This window comes from Aythya fuligula, chromosome 2, assembly GCF_009819795.1.
Source record: "Aythya fuligula isolate bAytFul2 chromosome 2, bAytFul2.pri, whole genome shotgun sequence".
Lineage (NCBI taxonomy): Eukaryota > Metazoa > Chordata > Aves > Anseriformes > Anatidae > Aythya > Aythya fuligula.
The window spans coordinates 108,234,836-108,261,781 of NC_045560.1; the positions used below are offsets into that span (position 1 = coordinate 108,234,836).

A 26,946-nucleotide genomic window follows, 5' to 3' on the forward strand; every position below is an offset into this window, starting at 1 on the left:
GATTGCACATCTAATAGCCTAAAGATTAACCTGTGAAAGTGTTTCTTGTTCAGTCAGACTACTACAAGTTTGACTCTTACGTTATCATATCTGCCAATATTTTTTTTATATCCAAGGTATGATATCTGCCACAGGCAGAATGTGTTTTGCTCTAAACTTGTGTCAAATTGAAAATGTTATGATTTTGATACACTTTGACTGCTTTGATGAAAAGACTCAATGCATGGTGGGGTTTCCCCACAGTTGTTTCTTTGATGCATGCGCTTAAACACAGAGTTGTAATTTACCAAAGACTGCTATGGTCAGACAGTGACCTTTAAAACAAAGGATAAGCACTGTCCTGGAGCTCATGCGTGGTGTTGTAGAGCTGAATTAAAATTTCTATGATGTCTGAAGTTTGCACCTCTAAAAGGAGATCTGGAGTCTTCATTACTCTGTTTGCTGAGAATATATAATCCTAATGACTAAAATGTCCTCTCCTATACTCTGTAATACGGTTATCCTCCATCTTAGTTCCATCTTGACATATCTATGTCAAAGAATTTTTTGATTTATCAAGTGTAAATGATAAGTATTGTGATCTTGTCAAATATAGGCTGCTAGAAATACTACCACATCCCAAATTTCGGTCCCTTGCAATAGGATAGGGAAGAGATTTGACTGTGTTCCAAGACAATATACCGTGTGTGTGTGTGTTTCTGATTATATGTATGCTTAGGTTGCATGTATGCTTGAAAAATTATATATATATATATTAACTGTAGAGCTCACTTGGTGACCTCTGTTGTGAACTTCATTACCTACCTGTTTGTCAGTGGAAATAAGGTAACTGTTAAAAACTTGATGTGTTTAGCTGATGTAGAAGAACATAGCTCCTTTTTCTCTAAAAATACCCAAAATATCACTTTATCTCTATTTTCTTGGGGGGAGAATTCACCCTTTGAACTGCATTATTCTACATTGAACCTGCTTAGTTCATTCGGTTTTATGCTCCTTGGGGCAGAATGCCCTTCATCACATTGTTCAGTACATTGTCTACAGCTGTAACACTGCATACAGAAATGAGAGCAGCTGGAACAGATAGATGTGTCCAATATTAAAAAGATTCATGTATTTAAGAAAAAGGTGCTGAGGAGCCTGGAATACTGCACTTGAGTGGGACTCCCAAGTGATGTCACGGACTTAAAACAGAGAAGAACACAACAAATAACTTTGACATTTTATCTCAAACCCATTGAGCATTCTTTTAAGTCAACATTTAAGGATATTTCCCTTTAGTTCCAAAAGGTATTCATTAACCTTGCCATTAAATTCATGTATTAGGGTCTTTCAGGATCAAGGCTTGTACATAAAGCCTTGTACATAAAGAACACACAAAAGTGTGTTCTTGGATCACTTTGAATAGATAGGGGAAAGAAAGAAACTTTCACACTATCTTTCTTCCCAGTGTCTGATTTACTTTGTTTTCCTTGCAACTGTAAGGTCCTTTGTTCATTGACTTAAAGGAGACATATATAAAAGTCCCATTACAATCAAAATAAATTACCTGTATCTTCCTGCCATGAATAAGAAACAGACACTCTTAGATGCTGCATCCGTTACCGGTTTTGGTGATCCAGAACCTGCTTGCAAATATGAAAATGAAGCACAACGAAAGAAGTTCAGGGGAAAGTTATAATGGTCATCCACTTCTCAAAGAATACTGCAAAGCAGGAGTGTCCTGTGTGAGTGTATTTGTGTGTCTTTGGGAGAGAAAGGGGACTGAAACATCAGTATTTGGTCACATAAACCTGGCTAGAGTGTTAGTACTCTAAGGATCATTTCCATACTGGCAGAAAAGAGGATTAGTTTGGTTTTGGCTTTGAACTGGTGTGGAAGTAGAACTGTTGGAGAAATGGTCAGCAAATGCATGGATTCAAATAATTATTCCTCAGAATAATACGTGATAGTCTCAAAAGGCTCTGTTATCGCTAATTTGCATCACAATTGAAAAAATGAATGCTGAAAGATCTTATTGTTTATACTGATTTTATTTTTTTTTTAATGCATTGACTTGAACACTTATAACTGTGTGAAATTCTGGACTCAATGAATTGATGACAAATTTCATACTGATGAAATTCAACCCTTTTTTCATCCTCTGTTTTGAAGTTACTCAGTTACACACACAGGTCACTTTTTCAAATGAGAAACTCATTACTTACAGTAAAATAAATAAATAAATAAATGAAACTGGCACTGTCTTTATTGACTTTGATAGCTGCCTATATGAGCATGCTACTTTGGTGAGAAAAATGTTAATCATATAGACAGAAGGTTTTTTGTTCAAGAGTCTCTGAAGAGCTTTTGTATGTTTTGAAAGCAAGGTAATAGTTGATTAACAGATAATCACAGTCCTTAAATCTACAGTATCTAGTATTTGATCTCACAATTTCACTTCTTTTGTAATTCTAAATTATTGAACAAAGTGAGACCAAATAAATTGTAATTTTTCTTGGCCATGTTGCAATGTCTAATTAAATTTCAGGAGGAAGAGAACTAACACTCGAAGTGTGCAGTTACCATTGATCCAGGCACAGGTTCACTGAGGTTGGGAATTGGGGGGTGTTTATTTTTTTTGTTGTGGGGGGGTGGATTTTTTGTTTGTTTTTCTTATGGACAATTCAAATAGTTTGAGTTCCCTAGGTTTTTCATTAGGAAGTAAGTTGTGCAGATCTCAGTTCATTCTTTTACTTCCTTCCTATAGCTCTTGCAGACTGGAGCATTGTGTTGAGCATGCTCTCTGGAAGGGGTGTTCACACATGTTCTGTACAGGAAAAATGCCATCTTATTCTGTCAGAATTCAAAATTGAGTCACTTTAGTGTCAAAATTACTGTGTAGGAAAGTTAAATATGATATCTAAAAGACAGCCAAAAATAAAGCCAAAGTTTTTTTGTTCCCCTTGCCCTCAAGTGAGAGGTGTCAGGGAAAAAATAACACTGGACTGCTTTAGGTTTCAAAATGAGTCCAAAATACTAGCTCTTTTTTTACTAAAACCACTTCATATCAGTTTATCTCAGTAAATGTAATAGAAGTTTAGTATAGCACGTTACTGAATACAGTATGACCATTACATTTGCCTCACCTTTTTTCAGACTCTTCAGTGAGGATGACACCATTTACCCAAAGGTAAATATTCTTATTATTCTTATTCTTATAGAATAAGGATGAGGTAGCTCCAGCCTTCCAGCAACTCATTGCTCATACTCATTTAAACACAGCTAAAGAAGTTGAAATAAACTTACTGAAAGAATGTTTTCTAAGTTTTAGTTGCTGTTTTTTAAACAGTTCACAAGAGTGTTCTCTGGTTTTACTTTAAAGTCAATAATATATTAGAATTTGGGTGGGGGTGGGTTGCTTGTTTGTTTACTTTTACAATGAGATTTTGTAGTTAAACTTTATTTAATTTGTTATGCAGTGGATCAATATGGTATTTTATAAAAAAAATTCCCTGACTTATGGGCCAGGTTTTATACAATATAATTCTAGCAGTGATTAATACAAATAAAACAAAAGTAATAAAACAAATAAAAAAAGTAATGATGGAAGGACAAAATGATGAACATTTTCTTTGAACTTCCAGCAGAATTTTAAAAGGTAATGCTCTTTGCAGAAAGTCGTCTTTATCTGTTTTCTTTTTCTGTGATGATTAATGAGGCTTATGAAAATTTTCCAATTTCTCTTCCCCATCACAATAGATTATTCACTCTTATCTGAGTGTACAAGCAAAATCTGGAAAAAATGGTAGAAGCTAGGCTACATTTTACTGTTGATGTTGTTCCAGCACAGCTGTTTTATTTGCTTTTAAAACTTTCAGGATTTTTTTCTGATGCTTAACAATGGAGATCGGTTTTCTTCTTTAAAATCTAGAGGTATTTTTAAAATAGATTTCATTTTTAAAATCTAGAGATATATGGGGCTACATAGGGGAATACCTAGATCCAGTCTCCAGTTATGTAAACTAGTGAAGTATAGTCTTGTATTAAGCTTCCTGACTGTGTTTGCAAGGCAATGTTATATGCAGGTATGATCCAACATTGTAAGACTGATTTCCTATTAAAAAAAAAAGAAAAGGCTACTCTCTGAATACACAGCATATGTTTTAGAATATACACGTTGCTCTCTGAATTACTGGTTACACTGGAATTCTGCAGTAGTTGTAGTCTCTTGCCCTGTTTTACATATTCTCTGATTAATTTGGGATTTCTTATTTATTTATTTATTGTAGCACAGTGTGTTTTGGGTTAATTACCATTGTGCATTGAATTGCACAGAATATAGATTAAAATTCTGAATACATTAAGTCAGAACTACTTAATATCATTTATCTTCCTTTCCTCTCTTTACTAAAAGGCACTGGAAATAGGATTCCTTAGGAATAAGGTTTGATGAAACTGGTCCTTTCTGAATTACACAGCTCAAAATAAGTACAAAAGCATCCAACTAGCTGTAAAATATGTATGGCGTTTAATTTAGAACTATTTTTTTTACATATTTTCATGGAGGGAGGTGAGATGTAGAAATTTTCAGTATTTCTTTCATGTATTAGAAATTTATTGTAACCCACTAAATTTATGGGATTTTTTGTTTGTAGAGAAATGCTGAGAGTATTGCCCAGAATAGAATGAGCCTGAGATTCTTTCCCTTAATGCTAGTACAGTCACTGCACAGCTGGAACAGCGTCAGAAGGTCACAATCAAGGAGCAACAGATTTGGGGACAGATTTATCTAGGACATTTGCCATCATTCTTCTTTCTGTTTACAACTATGCATTGGGGAAGCTATAATAATAGAAATAGTGCTCTTTGCAATACTACTTCAATTAGGTTATGTTTTTTCAATCAGTCGATTACATTATCAAAATCAAGTTGAGAAGAGTTTAAAAGTACACAAGAAAACAGCTGTATAGAGGAGGCATTTATTTATAGTACAGATTTTAAAAAACCTAAAATTGAATGTTTTTTTCACGCGACAGTGAGATAATTTGATTATTAAATGATACCCAAATAAACGTCTTTTCATGTTACAAAAAGTCAACTTCTACCTTATTTTTTTTCCTGTAATGAAAGTAGATTATGACAGGTATGGAAATGTGGTGTTGATTTCTGATGCAGGTGGTAACACTTTTTTAGCCACCACGCTATTTTACCCATCTGTTATCTGATAACTGTTAAAAGATGACAAAGAAATGGTTCAAGATTTTATGCTCAGTAAATGTCCAAGACAGTGCTTCTTTCTGCCATCATACTGCTGTGAAGTAAATTTGTCAGATTGTGATTTTGTTTCTCAGAACCAAACAAAACTCTAATGCCTCAGCTTGTGTGGCTTTTCCCAGCAGTCCTTTACTATCCCACAAGAGTCGTGATATTAAACTAGCCCCAAACCATCCTTTTAATGAACTTTTGAAATTCAAAATTTTTCTCATTTTAAACTCTCTTGAGTTCTTCAATTTATATGCACAATCTGAAGAAAAAATAAAAAGTTTCATTCATTTATTTTGAACTTTCTGGCTGGTAATTTGATAAGACATCACCAGATTTTTGAGTTATAGAAGGAGATAATGGTGCTCTTTTATGAGTTTCATGTGAAGCTCTTAGCCGTATGAAAAAAATAGTTTACGATCTTCTGAAGATTACAGGTTTACAGATTGTTTCTTGTCTGCAGATATAGAAAACAGTACAGTCTAGTCTTTTTTATATTGTAAAAAATGAAATAATAATCTTATAATACAGAGGAAACATATTCCAGGATATATTTTCATGGGAAATCCTGAGAATCTCAGATTTGCTTGTGATCTGGTGTTTGACCATAGCTCAACCATTTTATTTTTCTGTGTCACTGCCTCTTAATGCATTCATTTTTTTCTTTACTGACTTTCAAAAAGCAGCATTGTTTTATATGTGTTAACACAGGGTATATGAAAATGATCTTTTAGTTTGCTCTCAGGTATCTACAAACACTGTAATAAAGATGACTTCAAAGAAAACAATATGTGAAGCAATTAAATCACTCTCTGCTGAGCAAAGTACTTGGGAAGGTCCTGCAAGGGTATATGACACTGTGTGACACCCTTCTCTTCCAGTCAGAGGAAAGCTTAGAAATCTCTCTGAATTATGTCAGATGACCATAATTCTCTGATACCAGTTGTAATTCACATCTATTTGTATCTTTCGAGAAAACTTCACTTTAAACAAGTCGACAACATGCAAATCCTGCATGTTCTGTTACATCCCAGATCCCTGTTGCCTTCTCAGCTCCCTCTTCTGTTTCATTCCTTATTTCACATGTTTAACTGATCATTTTTCAGTCCTGTGGTCCACAGGCATCAGAGGCATGTCGAATAGACATACCTATCAGAGGCATGTCTACTAAGGGACTTTGGAAATTGACAAAGAAACTTATTCATATATATTATAAAGCTCTGTCTGCATGTGAAATTTAAAAATGTGTTCTAACATTCTCTTCAAAATTTTGAAAAGGTGTTCCCTGTAAAAAGCTACATTTTGATGTTGTAAAATTCTATAGAACAGCATCTCACCTACCTTTTGGCTGACTGGGGGGAGTCATCCTTCTTCCTTTACTCAGCAGCAATCAGCCCATGATGCTCACTGCAGGAAAGAGAACAATGACATTTTACCTGCTATTATCTGCTGTGAGCAACTGGAGGGAGCAGGAGTGAAAACATATTGCTGCACCCCACTATCTGCTGGGATGACTGAGGATGAATTCTGTGCAACTTTAAAAAGGGAAACACAACCTGCTTATCCCAGTTAGCTAAAGTGGGCAGGTGAGGAAGAACTGATACAGACATAGAGCAATTCTTTAATCTCTGCCTGTTGAAAGGAAGCTGTGGGTTGCTTCTTACATGGAACATGTTATGAAATGTTCCTATTTATTTATCCAGTATCTTGTCTGATTCTAGTGTCTATTTATAGCTTCAAGTATATTCAGTCATTTGAGTTTGAGATGAAAAATGTGAATATGTGAATTTCTGTGATATTTTGTCTTACTTGTAAATATGCAACATCAAAAGAGGTCTGCAACTAGTTGATACTGGTTTTAGAACAGAGTAGACACAGTTCATATCTGCTGATATTGCAGCACTTGTGGACTCGTTACCAACTCCAAAATAGATCCTTCACATTTGCATAGCAAAATGGGGACCATCTGAGGATGACAGAAAGAAAAACATAATGTGTGAGAGAAAGAAGGATAGAAAGAGAGTATTCTTCCAAGTGCATATTTAATTAAAAAAAATCCATATTTCATTAAAAGATAGTTTGGTTAGCAGTACAGAGTTGATACATTTCTTTACTAAATGTCAAATTTACCTAAATATTATCAGAACCTACACTCTTTATTTAATGTTTGTGCAGATTATTTTAATTGTACCACCATCCGTCCACTACTGTCCTTAAATGTAAGTGACAGATTTGGTTTTAGGAGACAGATATTCAGTGGTATGTCTGTTGAAACACTTCAGTACTATAAGATATAATAAACTTTACCACAATAAATATTTATATGATTTATTCCCTTAAGAGCTTTGTGTGTGTGTGTGTGTGTTTGTGTGTGTGGTTAAAGACCTCTGCAATCTTTTTGTTTTGCTTTAAAAGTGAGAGTGATATGTTTTAGTTAAGAGAACTCAAAGCAATCAAAGTTAGGAGACTGAAGGGTAAAGCTTGTAGGTCTGTCAGTTTATACAACTATTGCCTCTTTTTTACCCATATCCAGACAGAAACTTGAGTCACTGTGAATGCTGGGCTTACATCTTAGTTTGTTGAGGGGGTTGTTGGTTGGGTTGCTTGGTTGGTTTCTCAAACATGGTTCGGTATACTGGTATGATTTAAGTATATTGTGGGGCTTAATAAGATAGTAACATCCATTTTCTCAGTGTGGGAGTGTGAATTAATGGTTAAAGACAGAGACAATGAGCCACAATTCCCTAGTTCTATTCTGGGCTCTGTGCTGACTCACTGCATAATCTTACTCAAGTCATTTAAATTCAGGTGAAATGGGCCCCACTGAAGCTGATAATACCTGTTTCAGTCTTTCTTCCTTGGTGGATTCTTCTATACAGTTCTGCCCTTCAGTCATCAATCTAAATTTATTAACATGTTGTTGCACAGGATCATTGTAAAGTGTGTTTAATTAACTTGCTTTATATTTTTATACTCTTTATTGAAAGGTACTTTTTTTTCCTAATAGAAGCAGACAGAAAAATAATTTCCTATTCTGTGGAAATGTTTTTCTAAGTTCTTCCTCTTGTACATCCAAATGAAATGACTTTTCAAAAACGATAGACACCAATAGTTAATTGCACATTAGTAGGGTTGATACCTGGAGGTATCATTGACACATGCTCAGATCTCTGCTGAGAACTAAGTGATCCTTTATGATATATGAGTCTCAAGTCAGAACACTGACCATTTTGCTTTCCACTATAAGGAGTACCTCTGTCATTGTTGTATGAAAATTCAAGAGATCTTTTTTTTTTTTTTTTTCCAGTATGTGGAGTGAAAAATCAAAATACTGACCGTTTCTGTCAGATTGATTTGTTTTTTTTAGCAAGCTATAGTGGAACTTAACATTGGTCAAAGCATGCTCTCCCTTCCATTTCCTTACAGGAATTGTATCCTGGATTTCCATGTTTTGCCTTTTTGCTTGCTATGTTTTGTTTGGATTTGTTTAATTTTCCAGCAATTATTAGTCTTTCCTAAGTTACCTTTCAAAATTCAGAATTGGAAGCATTCAGAATTCATCTGATATCTCCAAAATTACTCTGGTCTTTTTGACAGACATGTTGGATGGCCTGCAAGTTACCTGAATCTATATAGAGCTTCCACTGTCATAATCCACAGCTGAATGAAGAAGATAAGAAATTATGGCTCAGACTGACTTCACATGACTATACATCCAAGCAGTGTAAATGGCAGCACCAACTGATGGTGATTCATTCCCTCGGCACTGAAATTGCAAGCATTCAGTGGAAAAGGATTACTTTTGAACAAAGAAATGCTTTATCCAACAGACAGTACAGACATTATAGAGGTATTAATCAGGGTAGTCATCCTGAAAGTAGATTTAACTGCAGGATTTCATGTAGAGGGAAACTAGAATTACAGTAGGAAGCCATTGAGGATTGAAAGTTGAAGATAGAACTGCATATTTTAAGGTCCCCTCAAATTACACCTGGGGAAAGGTTCACTCTGCGGATGCTAATGAAATGGTTCCTGTTTGTGTGGTTCAGTGTTTTCTTTGGATGATATCTCTCCAGTAAGGTAATTGCAGTTGGCTGTGAAGTAGGAAGGCAACTAGTTTAATTTGCTCTGTTTTCCACTTCAGTACCACCTCAGGCTATTTCTTGGCTTCCCTTACAAGATTTAGCAAAGTCAGCCTCATCACTAGTGAGAAAAAAGACCTCAAAGGAAAACCCAGATGTGTGAGGTAACTATACTGGTGACTTTTGGCTGCTAACAGTCCTTCAGAATGACTACTGAAGCATGGTTGAGCTGGGAATTAAGGATTTTATAGCACTGAAACAGCTATTGTCTTTTTGAAACATAAAACCAAGTTGCTGTTATCTTATGGCTACTGCAAAGTAATTCAGATGATTTGGAACTCCCTGGTTCAGCTTTTTTTTTTTTTTTTTTTTTTTTTTTTTGAAAATGTCTGAAGCTGAGCAGATAAAATTCATACCTTTTGTCCCAGAAATTGTTGTGACTTAATTAAAGACAAAGTAATTTTACATAGATTTAAATGATAGTTTATGTTGAAAAGGATTTCTCGACCTCAAGGCCAACAAAGCTAGATCAGATAGCTCAAGGCATTTTCCCATTGAGTTTTGAATATCTCCAAATGTGGAGGTTCTGTGATCTATCTGTGTAGCTCATTCCAAGATTTAGGATCATGATGAAAGGGATTCATCATAATGAAAGGTAGGGATTGTTAGTTCCTCCGTAATGTTTCATATAGAAGGGAGTTGCTTTGGCTTTTCCCAAATAAGTTATAACTTGATGCTGCCTCCTGGCTGCAAATGAAGTAATGTGTAAGTGGTAAGGATTTGGTGACCTACAGAACAGTACTTCCACTGAAGATTTTGGGAGTCCAGGTAGTCGTCATTTACCTCCATGGAGGTTTTAAAGATCCAGAATATTAACTGAGCCAGATAAAGATGGAGTTTAGTGGAACCTTGTTATCAGTGGGTCCATAAGTTTACTAAAGTCTTCACTTCTCAGAATGGAAGGGTGATGGTATGTTTACTGAAAAACAGGTCTTTATTCTGATGAGAATTGGAATAGAATGGGGACAAGCAGAAATAACAGAAATTCTGAAACAAATTCTTGGAAGCACAGATGTCTTGGAAACGCAACTTACAATTTTAGAGATGAGTGCTTAGAAAAGACACCCTGAAACTCATTAGTATTTAACACAGCCTATAACACTGCAGATTGTGACACATTTCTGGTAGTTATTGAAAGACATGAGGTTTCACCATTTCCTAATATCTTAGATGTCTCTCTATACCAATAAAAAGTGTTATAAAATGTAGTCATCTTAATTTGGTAGTGTTTTTTGCACCTGTTCTGTACAAGTGTGTGCTCAAAGGAAATAATAAGTAATCAGGGATTTTATATTTTCTTAAATGACATCACAAAATATCATTCATTAGTCTTTAAGGACTTGCTCAGAATTTGTGTAGAGTTGGATTTTACATTAGTTTCCTCTTTTTTCTCTGCTTCTTCAGATGTTGAAACTTAGTTATTCAAATTATACCTTTGCATAAAAGGATATGATTTCCAAAGTATCTGAAAAACATGCATGTTCAAGGGAAAAAATACTCCGAATGTATTGTGGTATTAATTTTTATGCAGAGGCACAAATATTTCTCTAGTATTACCTATCAGACTTGAAAGCTCCCACTTTGTTTGCTACTATATTATCATGTGCCTGTAAATTCTTGGTCTACCAGGATCAGCAAGTCAGGAGCTGATATGTGATTTACAGCCAAGGCATTGGTTGCTCAGGGGGAGGCTACTGTTTTGTCTTAATGGAATGCAGTGCGATCAGAATGCGTTACCATGACTTATGGCTGATTAACTTATGATTTTTTTCTTTTAATATGGATATCTGTTCTTTCTCTGCTGTTGTGGAGGAGACTGACCTTTATAGTATTACATTTGGTGAAACAAAAACTCAGGAAATTAGAAATAACTACAGATCCAGAATATGCAATTTCAAGTGGTCTTTTCTTCCCAGTGCACATCTATGTTAAACTGAGGTTGAATCTGTAAAAACATCTTAACTGCAAGCTTCATAATACATCTTCCACAAGAAGAGATTTAAAAGACAAGTTTTACTGATTTCAACACCAGATTTTCACTTATCTGACTTCCTGATCAAAATTTTATTACAAAACTCGTTTATCTCTAAATTGCCTCATTCAGAATAGCTGTCTATTTAAAATGTATTCCAGCTTTGTCACTCACAGTACTGAGGCTAAGGACAACTTTTCCATTTTGTGTTACCCTCCTTCTCTGACTATGGAACAATGCTTGCTGTATCTTCTGCTGTTTGGGAGATATCCATGTATAAGATTTCAGCAATTTCACTTCTGCTCCATTTATGAGGACTCACCAACTAGATGCAGTCTGAAAGAACTACTGGGGAATTCCTTCTGGAATCAACTGCTGTACAACTGCACTGTTAAAACTGAATTTCTTCTTCATCTCCTTATTTTTAGTGAGTCTCCTTTCTGAGAGTGTTCAGTTTATTCCCACTCCATAAATAATGATTGATTGAATTAACTTACTGTATAATGGAGAGATGGGAATACCTTCCCAACCTTCCCACTGGGGCCTTTTATGCCTCTAAACCTGCAGAAAGGAAACTATCTTTAATCATCAGAAAACACATTAATGCTCAGTTGTGTAAGGGAAAAGCTGCCAAAGTTTACATCAGTGTTTGCAGCAGCTTTAAATAGTGAGTTAGCTGACAACTCATTACTGCATGCTAATTGTAGTCCAGTGTACAGGATGATCTTAAATATAATTTGCTTGGAGGGAAATCACATCGATTGTTGTTTTACCAAAGAGGAATATCCAGTTGTTTTAACTAAAAATTTTTATGTGCCAGGGTTTTCTGCCTCAGTTCCTTGAAAATTATTTTGTCCATCTATACTTGCATGTATGTGTGTGTGTATTGCTCTTACAAGTCTACTTTTCATGGTGTTTCTTGCTAATGTTAAGAGAAACAAAGTGAAATTTCATTTGATTTTTTGAAGTTTTATTCAAAGCAAATTCATTTTGTCGTTATTTTTTGAGAACTTTGATGTCTGGAGGAAGTTAGGCAGAGAGCTAAAACATTTATGGATGCTCCAGGTAATTCAGTAAGGAAGTTATTTAGCACACATTTCAAAAAAGTGCATTTGTAAATAATGATGTTTTTCTGTATTTCCTGTAAAAATGTCAGATACTTTATAACTGGTGACACTGAAACAGGATATCTGATCAAAATGCATCTGCCTCAGTATTATTCAATTGCCCTTTGCTTTTACTGGGCAAGTAAAATGTATCCTCCAGTGTTTTCAGTGAAGATGTTTTGTTTTTGAAGTTAGGGACACTTCTATCGTGTTCATATGAAACCATGTTATTATTTATCTTTCTTTTTTTTTTTTTTTTTCTTTATGCATATAATGCATATAATATGCTTAATGCATATTATGTATTTTTTTAAAATTTACCAGTTTATTCACAAAGAATAGTGTTCTGATTGTAATACTGCAGATGCTTCTGAGTGAAATCCACTGACTTTGGAAGACATAGTGTTGTTTTGCTGAGAAATGTATGATCATGTTGTTCTACTTTCTCTCTAAGACATTCAGTTTACATTAAATGTGTTCATGAGTGTATTCGTTACTTTCAATATAGAACATTTTCAAGTAAGCAGAAATGGCTGAGAATGTTTAGTGTGTTCAGTGGAGACTAAGAGTCAGAGACTAAGGACAGGGACATTCCTCCATTCCTTTTTTTTTTTTTTTTTTTGTATGTGTGTGTGAATAAAGGGGAATGGAAACAGAAAGGTACTGCTTTTTTATTTATTTATTTATTTATTTATTTATTTATTTATCATTAAACTGATATTTATAACAAACATACTTTCAGGTTCCCCTCTTTTCTGAGGTAGCCGTGAGAATTAGGAAAATCTTCCTATCTGTGCTTTCTATCATATTCCCATATGGACATGAATTTTTCTGTTTTCCTAATCTCTTAAAATTATATTTTCATTAAACTTACATTCAAAATTACCTTAATTCACGCTTATTTCCTGTCTTTTCCTTTCCTTCATTACTCCAATGAGTTTTAACAATTCTGAAAAATCTGACAAGAATCTCAAATGTCAATAGCGTACATTTGTTCTAAGTCATGTTGAATATGCCAACAGCACAGCAAAAAAATAATAAAAAAAAAAAATAAAGTCAATCAATCATTGAAATGAGAGAAGGAAATGTATTCACTGTTTATCCACTGTTGCTGTGGAGTGTGTTTTATTAGATAGAGGATATGAATTTTATTTGTTGTGTCACTCTTTAAACAAGCAGTTATTGCAGAAACAAAAATTCATCTTTAGATGCAACTTTAGTCAATTAAATGCTTTGCAGTACCTGCTGGCTTTAGGAAGTTGAGCGGCTGGTGAGTCATAGTTATCTATTTTCCTGTTATTTTCTAAACCCAATTCTGTCTTATTTTGCTGTGTGTATTTTACTCAATGTAAAATTATTCTTCTCTGCAAAGTCCCCTTCTCCGATTTCATGATTCTTTCCATATGCAGCAACCTTGCTTTCCCTTTCCTTTCAGAAGCTTTTTAGAGTGACAGGTTATGCAAGTATTAATTGCAAGTCCAAGGAGTAATATCTGCACACTTTGCTCTTAAATCCCCAAAATTGTTCATAAAACTTCAAGGTTTTCTTCATGGATGTTCATGTCCTAATTTTTTATATTCATTCTTTAGTAGTACTTTGCTTTAAAATAAGAGCCTTTACATCAAGTTGCTTATTGGAAAAAGACTTGTATTGGAGATGTTTGACTGCTTCTTTTTTGAAGAAATCTAGGAAATTCTTAAAACAACTAAAAATTACTTCCCTCATATTCTGCTTCTTTCATGACCTTCTCTTCCATACTTGGCTGGGTGGGTGGATCCACATGCTCTGGCAGTTGTCTGCTTTTGCATGGTCCTGGAAATCTGTGACCATTTCTGTGGCCCAGTAAGCAGAACTTATTGTTTGGCAGCATGCTCATGCAAATGCTGTAGTAGAAGCAGTTATGCAGAGATGGCAGATTCCTATTTCATTGAGAATTACTGTTGATGATTTGGTTTTGCCTACTTTGTTACATATTCTGGGATGAATTAGTTTCTTATAGAGAAATAATTACAGAGTACATATAGGTATATATTTATTGAAGAGGGGAGTCTTAGTTTTAGTAGTTTAAAATGAAATTTCATCAATCAGACCTTTATTTTCTTTGGCTAAATTTATGTTTATTTGTGCACATATATATATTTTTCCAAATGACAGCCAAAGTTCCTGAAACATCGCAAGGGTCGTATCACTCACAATTTCAAAGAGCCATCATTTATCTTTGTGGATACAAGTAAACGGACAATGGTGTCCCGACCATCTGGTCAAGCTGCTTGAAAACAGTCTTCTGTGCAAGTGGCATGAAAGGTAATTTAACCTCAGAAGGTATCCACAGAGCTTCAATTCTGTTTACCATTGCCTCTTTGCCAGTCTAAAAATAAATCATGATAAAAAAAAAAAAAAAAAAAAAAAAAAAAAAACACTCTTATTTCCCAATATTAAGAGCAGATAATCAGGGGAGCTAATTTCAGATAATTTCAACTAACAAGGGGCTGTTTTTCCCTTCTAGTATTTTTCTAAGTAGCAAAGAGCTTTTCTGGGATAAATGGTAGCTGTCTTATAATTGTCTTTGCTGTAGGAGGCTGTTGTCTTTCAGAGTACAAAATAGGATATAATCATAGAGTGGTACTCAGTGCTGGGTGATACACATTTTCAACCTATCAAACGCAATTCTTCCATGACCCCTTTGTTATTTTGCTTTGCCAATCCATGCATTTTTATGAGAAAGGCACCTGTGTTAGTGAACAAGAAGGTTTTTTTCACAGAGGGGCATTCTGTCCTGAAAATGATTGTTTTCTCTGGCTGTTCTTTTTCAAAGTCCTATTTTGTAGTAGTTTCACTGTCTGGTCACAGTGAAACTTTTAAAAGTCTTTTAAGGGCTGAGTCCAGCTTCTAAAATTTCATTGCCAATAAAGAATTCAGAATAGCAGTTGTAAAAGGTGTCTGTGTGTACTCACACACACATATATACATCTATCTATTTATATAATTAGAAAGGACACATACTTACCTTTTTCTTTTTTTCTTTCTTTTTTTATTTTACATATATTTTTATTAAATAGCTAAAAAAGTAGGAAAAGGGGTTCCTTTCTAAATTTAAATACATATTTCAGGATATAAAAAGACCTGACAATAATCTCACTCTTACGATTTTACAGTTCCTATAGGCTACAATGGTTAATATCAGGACTAGCAAATGGTAACTTCATGTGTTTCCCCACAGCTTTACCCTCTGTGTTATCTTCTGCCATCTACTGTGCTAATTTCTTAAGTTTTCAATGCTACATATAATGCAATTTCTGTCTCCTTCATGCTCTCATACTCTTTGCGCTCCATTCCTCCTGATTCATTTTAGGACAAAGATAAAGACATTGAAGGACAAAGACAAATTTTGAGAATGTTCTTTTACAAAGATACAAGGTCAAACCAGACATTGTTGAGTATGGGAAGCTGTGGTAGTGCAGGCATAAAGCATGCCACAGAGGGAGGAGAAATAGAAAATGTATTTTCCTGGCTATTTTTTCAGGTAACTTGTCCTGAAGGCACATGGAAATATTGGAAATATCAGCAACAGATTAAAAAAAAATAGTAAATATAATCTGTATTCAACAAATGAACTTAGATGAAAGTAATAATAGTGTGTGTGAGGAAGGAAGTCTGTCGGAGTAAGTTTTGTTGTTGAATTAACTCTGTTGGTTTAGCTAACCTAATTAATGTTCTTTATTGCCGTAAACGCATTCTGAACATAAAAAGGAACAAGTTTTTACATCTAGCTGTGAGAGTGTGTCCAGTCTTTATAGTGGTGTAGATTTTGGTCCAGTTTAATAACATAAGCCTGATTCATATTTTTCTTGGACATTTTCACTTAGATTTTTTTAAAGCAGAAGAGGTGGAACATGACAGATTTGAAAATGTTTTATATAGCTTTCAACAAGAAGCAATTTATAGTAACTTGAAGTTATATAACTTCTAACTACACTTTTTCATGGCATGATTTAGATAGTTCTGGTGCTTTCACAATAATTCAAAGGAATATGCAATCAGTCAATCCATCTTATCTATTTTAAGCATTTCCAAGGAACCATCACTAGTTTCTAGGCTCTAAGTCTGAATAAAAGTGACAGTTTGCCACAAACATGCATTTTGCAAAAATATCAGAGAGGAAAATGTCTTCATTTGTTTATGAAATGAAGATTTGATCAAATAAAGGGATCCCACAGCGTTGATAATTATAAAGAATATGCAATCAGTATTGATTTGTGCAGGTACTTTGGGACAAAAAGCAGGTGTCATAACAAGAAGATGTGTTTGGTCTCCAGTAATAACATTTTCTGTAGATCCATTATACCCCAGAATTTATCTGAAAGATAATTTGTCCTATATTACTAAGTTAATAATGTGATTTATTTTTTTTTTCCACAAAGAAACATGTAGGATAATCAATGAAGGGATCTTTGAATTCAGATGGATACCTTCAGAATACTTTTAGCCAGAAGTAGTTTGCATGAAATCATAAAGTAGTGTATTCAAATAATTTTGTGATTTTGGTCAAATTAATCATTTGGCTTTTAAAGTCAAGTCATAATTCATGAACATCTAATTTCATGAGCTGTAATTACCTGCTGTCATCTACAATGATCTTAAGCTGTGGCTGGTTTTCAATTAGCACTTTAGTGCAAGCAGATATAGATGTCTAAATGTGTGCTAGGTGTCTAAATTTTAATATGCAATCAATTGAATATATCTTTCTGTCATAATTAAACCAAAAGAATGATTCAAATGACAGGCTCCTCTAGGTTAAAATCAATGACACCTGTGTGTGCAGCTAGTGCCATATGAAATGCTGCAGGGTATGTGAGCCATCCACTTGGAACTGATGAATGTAACAGAGGGTTGTTTGTAGGACTGTAGGACATGCAGCTTCCTAAAGTGATAGCTGGTGTCCCGAATATGTTGCAGGGCATTTCTGAGGGCAACTGAAGTGGGCTTTAGGTGTCTAAGTAATGGCAAACATAAGCATTTTTCTTGCTTGTAGACAGCAAACCTTGGATGTGTTAATCTGAAGATGAGCTCAATCACATGTAACTGTGTTTTTATCATATTTTCTGCAAACAGCTGCACCGATATGAGAGTCACTTAAAGAACTAAAAAGCATAAGGAAAGTCACCCCAGTTTTGTCTTGTTTGGTTACTTGGTCCCTTGTAGGAATATGACATTACTATGGTGTTATCAAAGATAAGCTTTCAATGGCAGGCCCATGAAAATTTGCCTTGAAGCCGCTGATGCATCATCCAGAGCAAACATGCTAGCAGAAGAAGTCAGGTGAAGGAAAAGTGTCCCTTGGATTCAGACTTATGTGGAGACCTTGTCCTTAGTGATCCAATGACATTCAGCAGGTGTTCACCTGGGCATGTCATCTCCAACTGGGGGAGAATCCACTAGGGAGACAACCTGACTGGGGTGTAATGACAACTAGTGGGTCTTTGCATTTTGGGTACCCTGAGCAGAGTCTTGGTATCTGGGCCAGTAAGTAGGACCTCAGCTGCTCCAGAACCATAAGAGCTCAAACATGTCACTTGGAAGTGGCATGGCCTGTATGCTGGGCTTTGACAATTCAGGGGTAAACATGAGGACTTGATAGCGGGTGGTGGTAAAGGCAGACAGCAGATCTTCAGCAGTGAAGGAAGCCCTTTTCAGAGTAGTGAGGCATGTGCAGATGACTTGGTACCCTGCTCTGGTCATGTTTGCTCTTGGTGCTTGGCTTTTGCCCAGTAGGATCAGATTATTTTTTCTTCTTTCTGGAACACCTTGCAGTCTAATATGGGGAAAATCTGATTAGGAAGTGTCAATTCTGATAGTGATAGGGCCAGAACTGCATATCTGCCTTGCACATAGCTTATTACCTTTCGTTTGACTTCAACAAAAAGTAGGTAGGGGCCCATGCATTGGTGTTAGAAACTCATGAGGATTGCTTGTGATACCAGATTGAGGAAACTTGTCAATGCACTCAAGTGCAGGGCTGCTGTCCAAAAGACAAGAGGGAGCAGTGGACTGACAGGAGCCTTGCAAAATTCAATAAAGGACAGAAACCAAGTCCTGCACTTGTGAAGGAGGAGTCCCTGGCAGCAACACAGACTGGAGGCTGGCTGCCATAGGAGTAGCTCTGCTGAAAAGGCCCTGTGGGTTTTGGAGGACAGTGAAGTAAACATGAGCCAGCAGTGTGCTCTGGCAGTACAGTAGGTTATATAGCAATCCTGGGCTGCATTATGAGGCACACAGCAAGTGTATCAAGAGAATGATATATCCACCTTCATGAAACACTTATTAGACTCTTTAGAAGATTATGCACAGTCTTGGACTCCCCAGTACAGTAATGACATAAATAAACTGTAGCATGTTCAGCAGAGGGGTACCAGATTAGCCATGGCTGTAGCACCTGCCTGACTGAGGTTGAAGGTTATGGGCTGGTGCAGTCTGGAGAAGGAGTAGCTTTGGGGACACAAAGCAGCTCCTGGTACTTTCAAGGAGGTTACAGAGCCAGACACCAGTGTACAGTGGGAGTACAAGAGATAATAGACGCAAGCTGAAACAAGAGATTTAAACTGGATATAAGGAGAAAGGCACCCAGAGGACAGCCTGGTGCTGCATTGAATTGCCCAAAGATGCTGAACCAGCTCCCATATCTGAAGTGTTCAAGACCCAACTGAGCAACTATTCAAGAAACTGAGCAAACAAGTCTGATCTTAGAGCTGACCCTGCTTGGAGCAGGAGCTTGGACTAGAGACCACCCATTTCCCTTTGTGCCAGATTTTTCCTATTATGTTAAAATATATTATTTAAAGACACGAAGTGAGTAGCTTCTCTGTCAAGCCCAATTAGGCAAAGACAGAACTGTTTCGCCTTAAGGTATGAGGACAGACACTTTGCTTTTTTGGAAGGAAAAAAATGTGGCCATAGAGTTAATTACATTAACCCTGTTATAGTACAAAATAAAATAAAGATTGGAAATTAAAGTGCTTTCTGAAACTTTGTTACAATCAGCATTAAAAAAATTGTGAAACTTTACTGCAGGTGTAAAAAAAAAAAAAAAATGTTGAAGGATTTTGTTTTTTTGTGTGTGTGTGTTTTTGTTGTCTTTTATGCCTTTTTTTGCTGTGAAAAGTAAGGAATAGTTTTTAAATAATTAAATCTACTTGAATGAAGAAAGGCAAGCACACAAAGAGGACAAATAAAAGGTAACAGTCTGACTTACAACTGGAAATTTCATCAAAATTAGAAAAAAAGGAAAAAAGAAATTTCAAGTCATTCTAGGATATTTTTGCTCTTCTCTCCCCATCTCAGTGAAGCAAAGACTTCCTTATATATTTAATGAAACATTTACATATTTTTTAACCTTCTAATTAAAGCTATACTTTATTTTTTTAATCACACAGCAAGTATTACAGATAACCCAGCTATAGAAAAAGTATAAAATCGACAGTAAACTTAAAGAATCATAAAATAATCTAGGTTGGAAAAGACCTTCAAGATCATCAAGCTCAACCATCAACTTGACCTACCAATAAACCATATCCCTTCACACCACTTGATGTATTGTGTATGAATTCTTAAGAACACAATTTGAGCAGGCTCTGGAATGCAGGAAATGTGGTCTTTGCTATTTAATGAAATTCAGTCACATACTTGTGTAGAAAAATGTCACAGAATGTCTCAGTTTTGGTCACTTCTACCTATACAAGAGGACTCTGTTATCTCTCCTAGAAAAACCTGAAATGCTCAGCAAGATTAGGTAGGATGCTGGAGTTTGTGTTGCTTCAAGAAGAAATATGGGCAATTTTGACTGTGTTCATAATACTGCAGTGAAATTGTCCCTTACTGAATTCTCCTACAACTTAGGAAAAAGGCTATTGCAGAGGAGCATGACCAGGACGTGTAATAGATAAGTATGAAAGAAGATTTCACTATTTGTATCAAAATCTTAAAGGATATCTGCAACTTTCAATTGTAATATCAGAAAAACACAGGTCAGTTGGCATGTATAAAAATCACTTTCATAATTTTCAGACTATTGTCAGTCTTGTAAGACTGGCTATTTCGTCAGACTATATTAAGTCTTTTACCTATAGTAACAGTTAAACAATACTGAGAAGCATGCCTTGATAGTTTCTAAAACCTTATAACAGTAGTGCTATTTTATAATACAGTTTTCAGTAGTCATAGTAAATAATGCTAATACTGTAAAATTAGTGATCACTAAGCTGTATTTCATTGTGCTTTTTTAATTGTGCTTACTCTAAAGTATGATTTCTGTTTAGTTCTGTTCTATTATATCTAAGCTACCAACAGTGAAGGTTATCCTGCTTGAATCTTGAACTGATCAAATATATAAACTTGCACATCATTATATTGGTTTTGAAGAATGAAAGCTGAAGAAAATTCAGACATTTATAAACAGTTTAATATATAAATAAACTATTTATCAGCATTTTCATGTTATCTAGTGAATTGGGGTAATACAATTTTTTTTTTTTCTAATTTTTCAAAATGTTTACTTTTACGCAACTATTAGTTTTAGCTGAAGGTTCTGTTTATGTGAATAAATATTTTTATATTTGTTGAAATGTTCTACAGTAGAAAAATTTTCAACATTTCTCAGGTATTTAGAAACAAATTACCTTTTAATAAATTTATACATACAAAGAAGTAAGTGGTAGGTTTGGGGGCTTTTTTTTTTTTTTTTTTTTTTGGTTTGGTTTCTTTTTTGTTTTATTTTGTTTTTCCAAGGATAGATCAACACAGTTTAACAACTAGGATGCCTAGAGAAGGTATTCTCCTTATTGGAACGATATTGTAAGTGTGTATTTTTGAATTCTGATTCAAAAATTTGATATTTTTATAAAAATAAAACATAATTATGTTGCTAATATTTGCATTCTGATTTATCAGACAGAGTCTCAGAATACTCTTTTGCATCTCTCTGAATTATGGTCAATGGTTTCCTATGTAGAGGGCATAATTCTTGCACATGATTAGCTTTTGAAATAAAAAGAACATGGAGGTTTCATAGTGAAGTTTCACTGCGGGTAAACCTCATAAACAGAAAGTGATGTACCACTGTCATGCATATTTAGAAACAAGACACATTACTTTTACAGTGTTTACCTGCAAACTTGCAATTTGAAATGGCCATGAGGTCTTCCACTTCAAAACTATTCATCTGATAGGTGTTAATTCATTGGAAAAAAAATTTATATATATTAATAATAATAATAATATGCCTTTTGCATGTTTTTATTTCAGAACTTCAAAACAAGTCATTAAATATTTCTGGTGGTTCTAAACAGTTAGAAGAAAAGTAGGTCAGCAAGACTGGTAAATCATGTTGTCTTTAGGAGTGGTGATATCTTGAAAGACAGTAACATTCTGAGATGTGCTCTTCCTGTATATGAAAAGATGACATTTGGAATTAATACTACCTATGAATCAGTGATCAGTGCGTAGCACAATGAAGAAAAAAAAATAATAATAATTTAATTGTTGGAGTGTTTAAATTATAGTCAATAGTATTTTTAATATTGAAAGAACATTTTTAGACTACAGCAAATACTTCTTCACTAAAAGAATCATGGAAGAATTGAATATACATGGGAAGTACACGAGGGAGAAGCATAAGGGATTTTAGGGAAACTATGCCCTGGGTTGATGTCAGATAAGACTAACAAAACTGAAAGTTACAATATATTAATGATGTTTAGAAAGCTTGAATTAAATTATTTAGTGATTTTATCATGCTAGTGGAATATTACCTGTTTCATAAATTACACCCATTGCAGTTGGAATAGCTCTTTTCTAGGCAGTTCCAACACAACGGTTAAGCACTAAATACTCATAGAGATTAGTCCTTCCTTATATTCTAAAATGGTGGACAACAAACTGAACATGAGCTGGCAATGTATGCTTGCAGCCCAGAAACCCAATCATGTTCTGAGCTTCATAGAAATGTAGCTAGCAGGTTGAAGGAGGTGATTCTGTGTCTACTCTGTCTTTGTAAGACCATACCTCAATTACTGCATTCAGCTCTGGGACCCTCAAGGTAAGAAGGACATGGACCAGTTAGAGCAAGTCCACAAGAGGGCCATGAGGAGGATCAGAGGGCTGGAGCACCTCTCTTATGAAAACAGGAAAACAGGTTGAGAGAGTTGGGGTCCTTTAGCCTGAAGAAGAGAAGGCTCCAGGGAGACATTATAGAGGTTTTCAAGTCCTTAAGGTGGTCCTACAGAGGCTGGAGGCGGACTCTGAGAGAGTGTAGTGATAGGACAAGGGGGAATAGTTTTAAACTTAAAATGGTTAAACTTATATTTAGTTTTAAAGTAGAAGAGGGTAGATTTAGTTTAGGCATCAGGAAGAAATCCTTTACTGTGAGGGTGGTGAGGTACTAGAACAGATCTCTCAGAGAAGTTATGGATGCCCCATAGAATCATAGAATGGTTTGTGTTGGAAGGAACCTTTAAATATCATCTAGTTCCAACCTACTTGCCATGGGTAGGAACACCTCCCATAGTCATCCACAACTTCTCACATCCCTGCATATGTTCAAGGCCAGATTGGATGGGACTTCAGTAACCTGGTCTGGTGGGAGGTGTCCCTGCAATGGCAGGGGGGTTGGAACTAGATAGTCTTTAAGGTCCCTTCCAGCCCAAACCGTTCTATGATTCCATGGAAAATACATTTTTATAGATCATAAACTGTTGAGTATTTGACTCAGTAGTCAACTGTTGAGTATTTGACTGTATGAATCTAGTATTTGGAAATTAATTATAATAAAGATGAGGCAAACTGTTGTAGCTACAGACACATCACAGCAGAATAAGTAAGGCTCTCATCTGAGTCAGACTTAAAAAGTGCATACATACAGGTCATAATGTATAGTTTTTAAATTAAGTTAATTAAATGGTGTGGGACTGTATCTGTTAAAGACACTTAATAAACTTTCCAAGGCTTCTTTAACACTGTTCCTGGTTTTGTATTCAGTGTCTTTAGCATAATTCATAATTAAAGTCGCCCTGGTTTCCTCAATCACATATATTAATGAAACATAATGTATCCAGGTATGTGACCATTGAAATAGAAAAGGAATATATTGAACTAATAAGTGAAAGGAGATTAACAGCTCTGTGTTATGTTCAGTAACATCTGAGTAGACTTTTTTCCCATTTTATTCATTTATTGCAAACAACCTCTCTTCTAAGACTGACCTCCTGTGGAAGCTTTACCTCGTTTAACAACTGAATGTCATCAGAACTGCTTTAATTGTATAAGCTCTGTTTACAAGCAGCAAAATGAATTTGAACCTCGAGTGCATTGTGGGACTAGAATGCCAACTTGTCTGAAACACACTTGAAGATTTCTGGGAGCAGAGCAAAAACCTTACTGAAAACACTGGGGTACAGAAAATTTCAAGGCTGGGATGCAGACTAGAATTTGGTACTGTTTGCAGCAATCATCATTCTTGTAGGCAGGTAGGCTGAAAGGAAATCAGATTTGCCTCTCTTCAGAAAGCATCAACCTTCACAATTCCCCCCTCAAAATATGTCACATGAAAAAGAATTACAATCTAGTTGATCTTTTTTTGATCAGAAAATAACAAGTTATTGAAACATTCTAAGCAGTTCTATTCTCGGTTTGATAAGTAAGTAAATTTTTGTGATAACCCTTTGTTTTGTCTTTATGCCTCATATGCAGTTGTTTTACATATTTTATGAGGCATTAGATATGTTTCAGAAATGTAAATGACTACACCTGAGTTAAAACAATTTGCAGTCCATTTACAGTTGTTGTGTATTATTAAACATTTTGTTAAGGTAATATAACAATAAAATTCTTAAAACTGAATTCTTTAAAAATATTTGGACAGTTTAAAACAAAAAAGATGAGAAATCTGATAATACTAACCCAGATCCTTTACAGAAGCTGAGGTCAAGAGTTTGGATATGTCTGTCTTTTAAAAAACCTTACATCTTCAATTTTTAACATCTGAAACAAGCACTACAGACAATACTTGATAAATTGTCCCCACTATTAAAAACATCTTCCCATTATTTGGAAGCTGAATGTACCTGATCTTGGCTGCTGATTGCTTCTGTTACTAATTTCCTATTGTTCTGTGGCACCACAGACTGTGAAAAAGTTATCCCTCAGCTTCTTTTCTGAATGAGCTTTGGGTATCAAGCACAGATGTTAATGAGTTGCTCATTCTTATGACTCTTTGCTGCTTCTGGTTTTCAGCATCTCTATTCAGTGTTGCTGGTGGAAGATGGAGGGTGGGGGGAATGTGTGTACGTGAGAATGAGGGCAGTTTCCTGGAACGCAATAGTGTTATTAAAATTATAGAGAAAAAAAAAATGCTATTTGTGCCACAGAAGAACATGGATTTTATTCCTTATAACTTGGATTCTCTATGTAATTTGTGATGATAGAAAATAATTTTCATTTATTCTGATAACTAGACATTTTACTCTCCAGAGGAAATATGAACATCAAAAATTTCTATTATGTTCTATTCACATCAGCAGATAGTCTTTTGGGCATTAACTACTATAAAATGGATATTCTGAACTTTGCAAAGTTCAGGCTGAATGCTTTGTTATTGGTGTCTGTAAGGTAGTTGAAAATCATATTTTATGAATCTCATTTTCTAGTAGTTCATAAAAGCATTAGTTAAATACAAAATGTATAATGCATAGTGGACATGTATAATTTCAAAGGGATTATTATGAAAAGTATAAATTTCTTAATTTATAACTAAACCATTTTCTACTCCACTGAATACTGTAGTGGTATTGCTTAGGATCTGATTCCAACAAAAGTACTTTTACTGTCCTATTACCACAGGTTTAACAAATTTTAAACATGATGTTGTTAAGCACATTGGTTAACCATAGTCTTCACTTTTAAGATAATATTATGAAACCTATGTACTTTTCATTATTTCAGGATTTATTTGGATTTTGGGTAATAATAACACCGTAGAAAATTAAATATATATATGTATATTGAATAGACAAAAATAATATATAAACTCAGAAAATATTTAATTATTGATTAACTTTTCTTCAATTGTCTTTATATTTTAGGATTGTCAGAAACAAGTATTTTATTTTCTAGTGAAGGTATATGATGTGTGGTAGTAACTTGTATCTTTTCATCCAGCAATGTCATTTGCAGTGTGGTGACCTATGTTAGAAATTTTGGTAGTCTTAATTGTAGTTGTGTACTTTCAAGTGTGACTACAATTAAGAATAGAGGCAGTTTTCATCTGGGTAGATAAGGAAGCTAAAAACCTGGACTCACAGATCAAAATGTGAGCATTAAATATGCTTCTTTTCAGTGTTATTCTCTATTAAAACTGAGTCCCAATAGATTTGAAATTCTCTCTGATCATTGGAGGAATGTCAGCTTGTCCTCAGGTTTGCAACTATATCTTCTTCTATTGATATGAAAAGAAACAGCAAAAGAAGGAAAAATAGTCCACGTCCGTAAGTAATAGCAATATGATTATGCTGCTAGACAGTAAGAAAATGCTTTATCTGTGAAAGTAATTGTTTAGTAAATATTTATTATTGCTTTTACATTCTTTTGTTTGTTTGCTAAAAAGGGTAGGATATGTTTTGCTAACATATTCTTATGGACAAATCTTTCAAAAAAAATTTTTTTTTTCCTATTTTGTAGCATAATTGACATCTGGACTAACCACGAGTGAAGTTGCTGGATTTAGTGTAACATAAAGTTGCAGTTTTGACATTGACTCCCTTTTCAGTGGTTTTACTCCCCTAATTAGTGCTGAATGTTTCAGCATTCCCAAGAATATTGGGACTATTTAATGAGTATTTCCACTATGGCCCACTTCACTGCCTGTAGTGTTGTCCTAAAGCAAATAATGCAGATAATTCAAATAGTGCAAATCTACACTACCCATACTACTTCTGTATTACTGGGACTCATCTTCAGAATGATTCCTGCATGCTGTTAGAATTAAAATTCCATCTCAAGAATCTGAAGTTGAGTTATGAAATTATCATTAATTATGACGGGGCAGGGGGAACGGGGGGGGGGAGACACACAGATCATTCTGAATAATGTGCGTAATTGTAACTCTTCTTCTATATATCAGAGTATATGAAGAGAGCCTTATTGCTCTTTCAGATTGCACATTGCACCCGCTCTAGAAAACTGAATTGCATTTGAGCATCTGTTGCAGTTAATCTCAGATGATTTCTACACATTTTCCTAAATGCTTTTTAAAATATTTTAATGTAATATTCACTAGAAATTAGCAATGCTAAACAAATTAACCTCACAGAAGAAAAAGCATCCAAAGCAAAATGTAGAAAGAGAGAGAACATAAAAAATGACCAGATTGATCATGACAGCATAAATTGGTCCTACAGAATTATTATGGGAAGTTCCTATTTATCATGTCCAACAAAAT

At 34.8% G+C, this 26,946-nt stretch overlaps 1 protein-coding gene across 2 annotated transcripts in view; it reads left to right on the plus strand.

Moving 5' to 3' along the window:
* Positions 1-26,946, plus strand: part of DLGAP1 (DLG associated protein 1) — a 412,639-nt gene that overhangs the window by 69,257 nt on the left and 316,436 nt on the right. The window contains exon 1 of one of the 2 annotated variants that reach the window (XM_032181816.1): positions 3,139-3,169. The exons of the other annotated variant lie outside the window; for it this stretch is intronic. The gene's annotated coding sequence lies outside the window, so the exon portion shown is untranslated. Of the gene's footprint in view, positions 1-3,138; positions 3,170-26,946 lie in introns of those variants that run through there. 2 annotated transcript variants of the gene reach the window in all.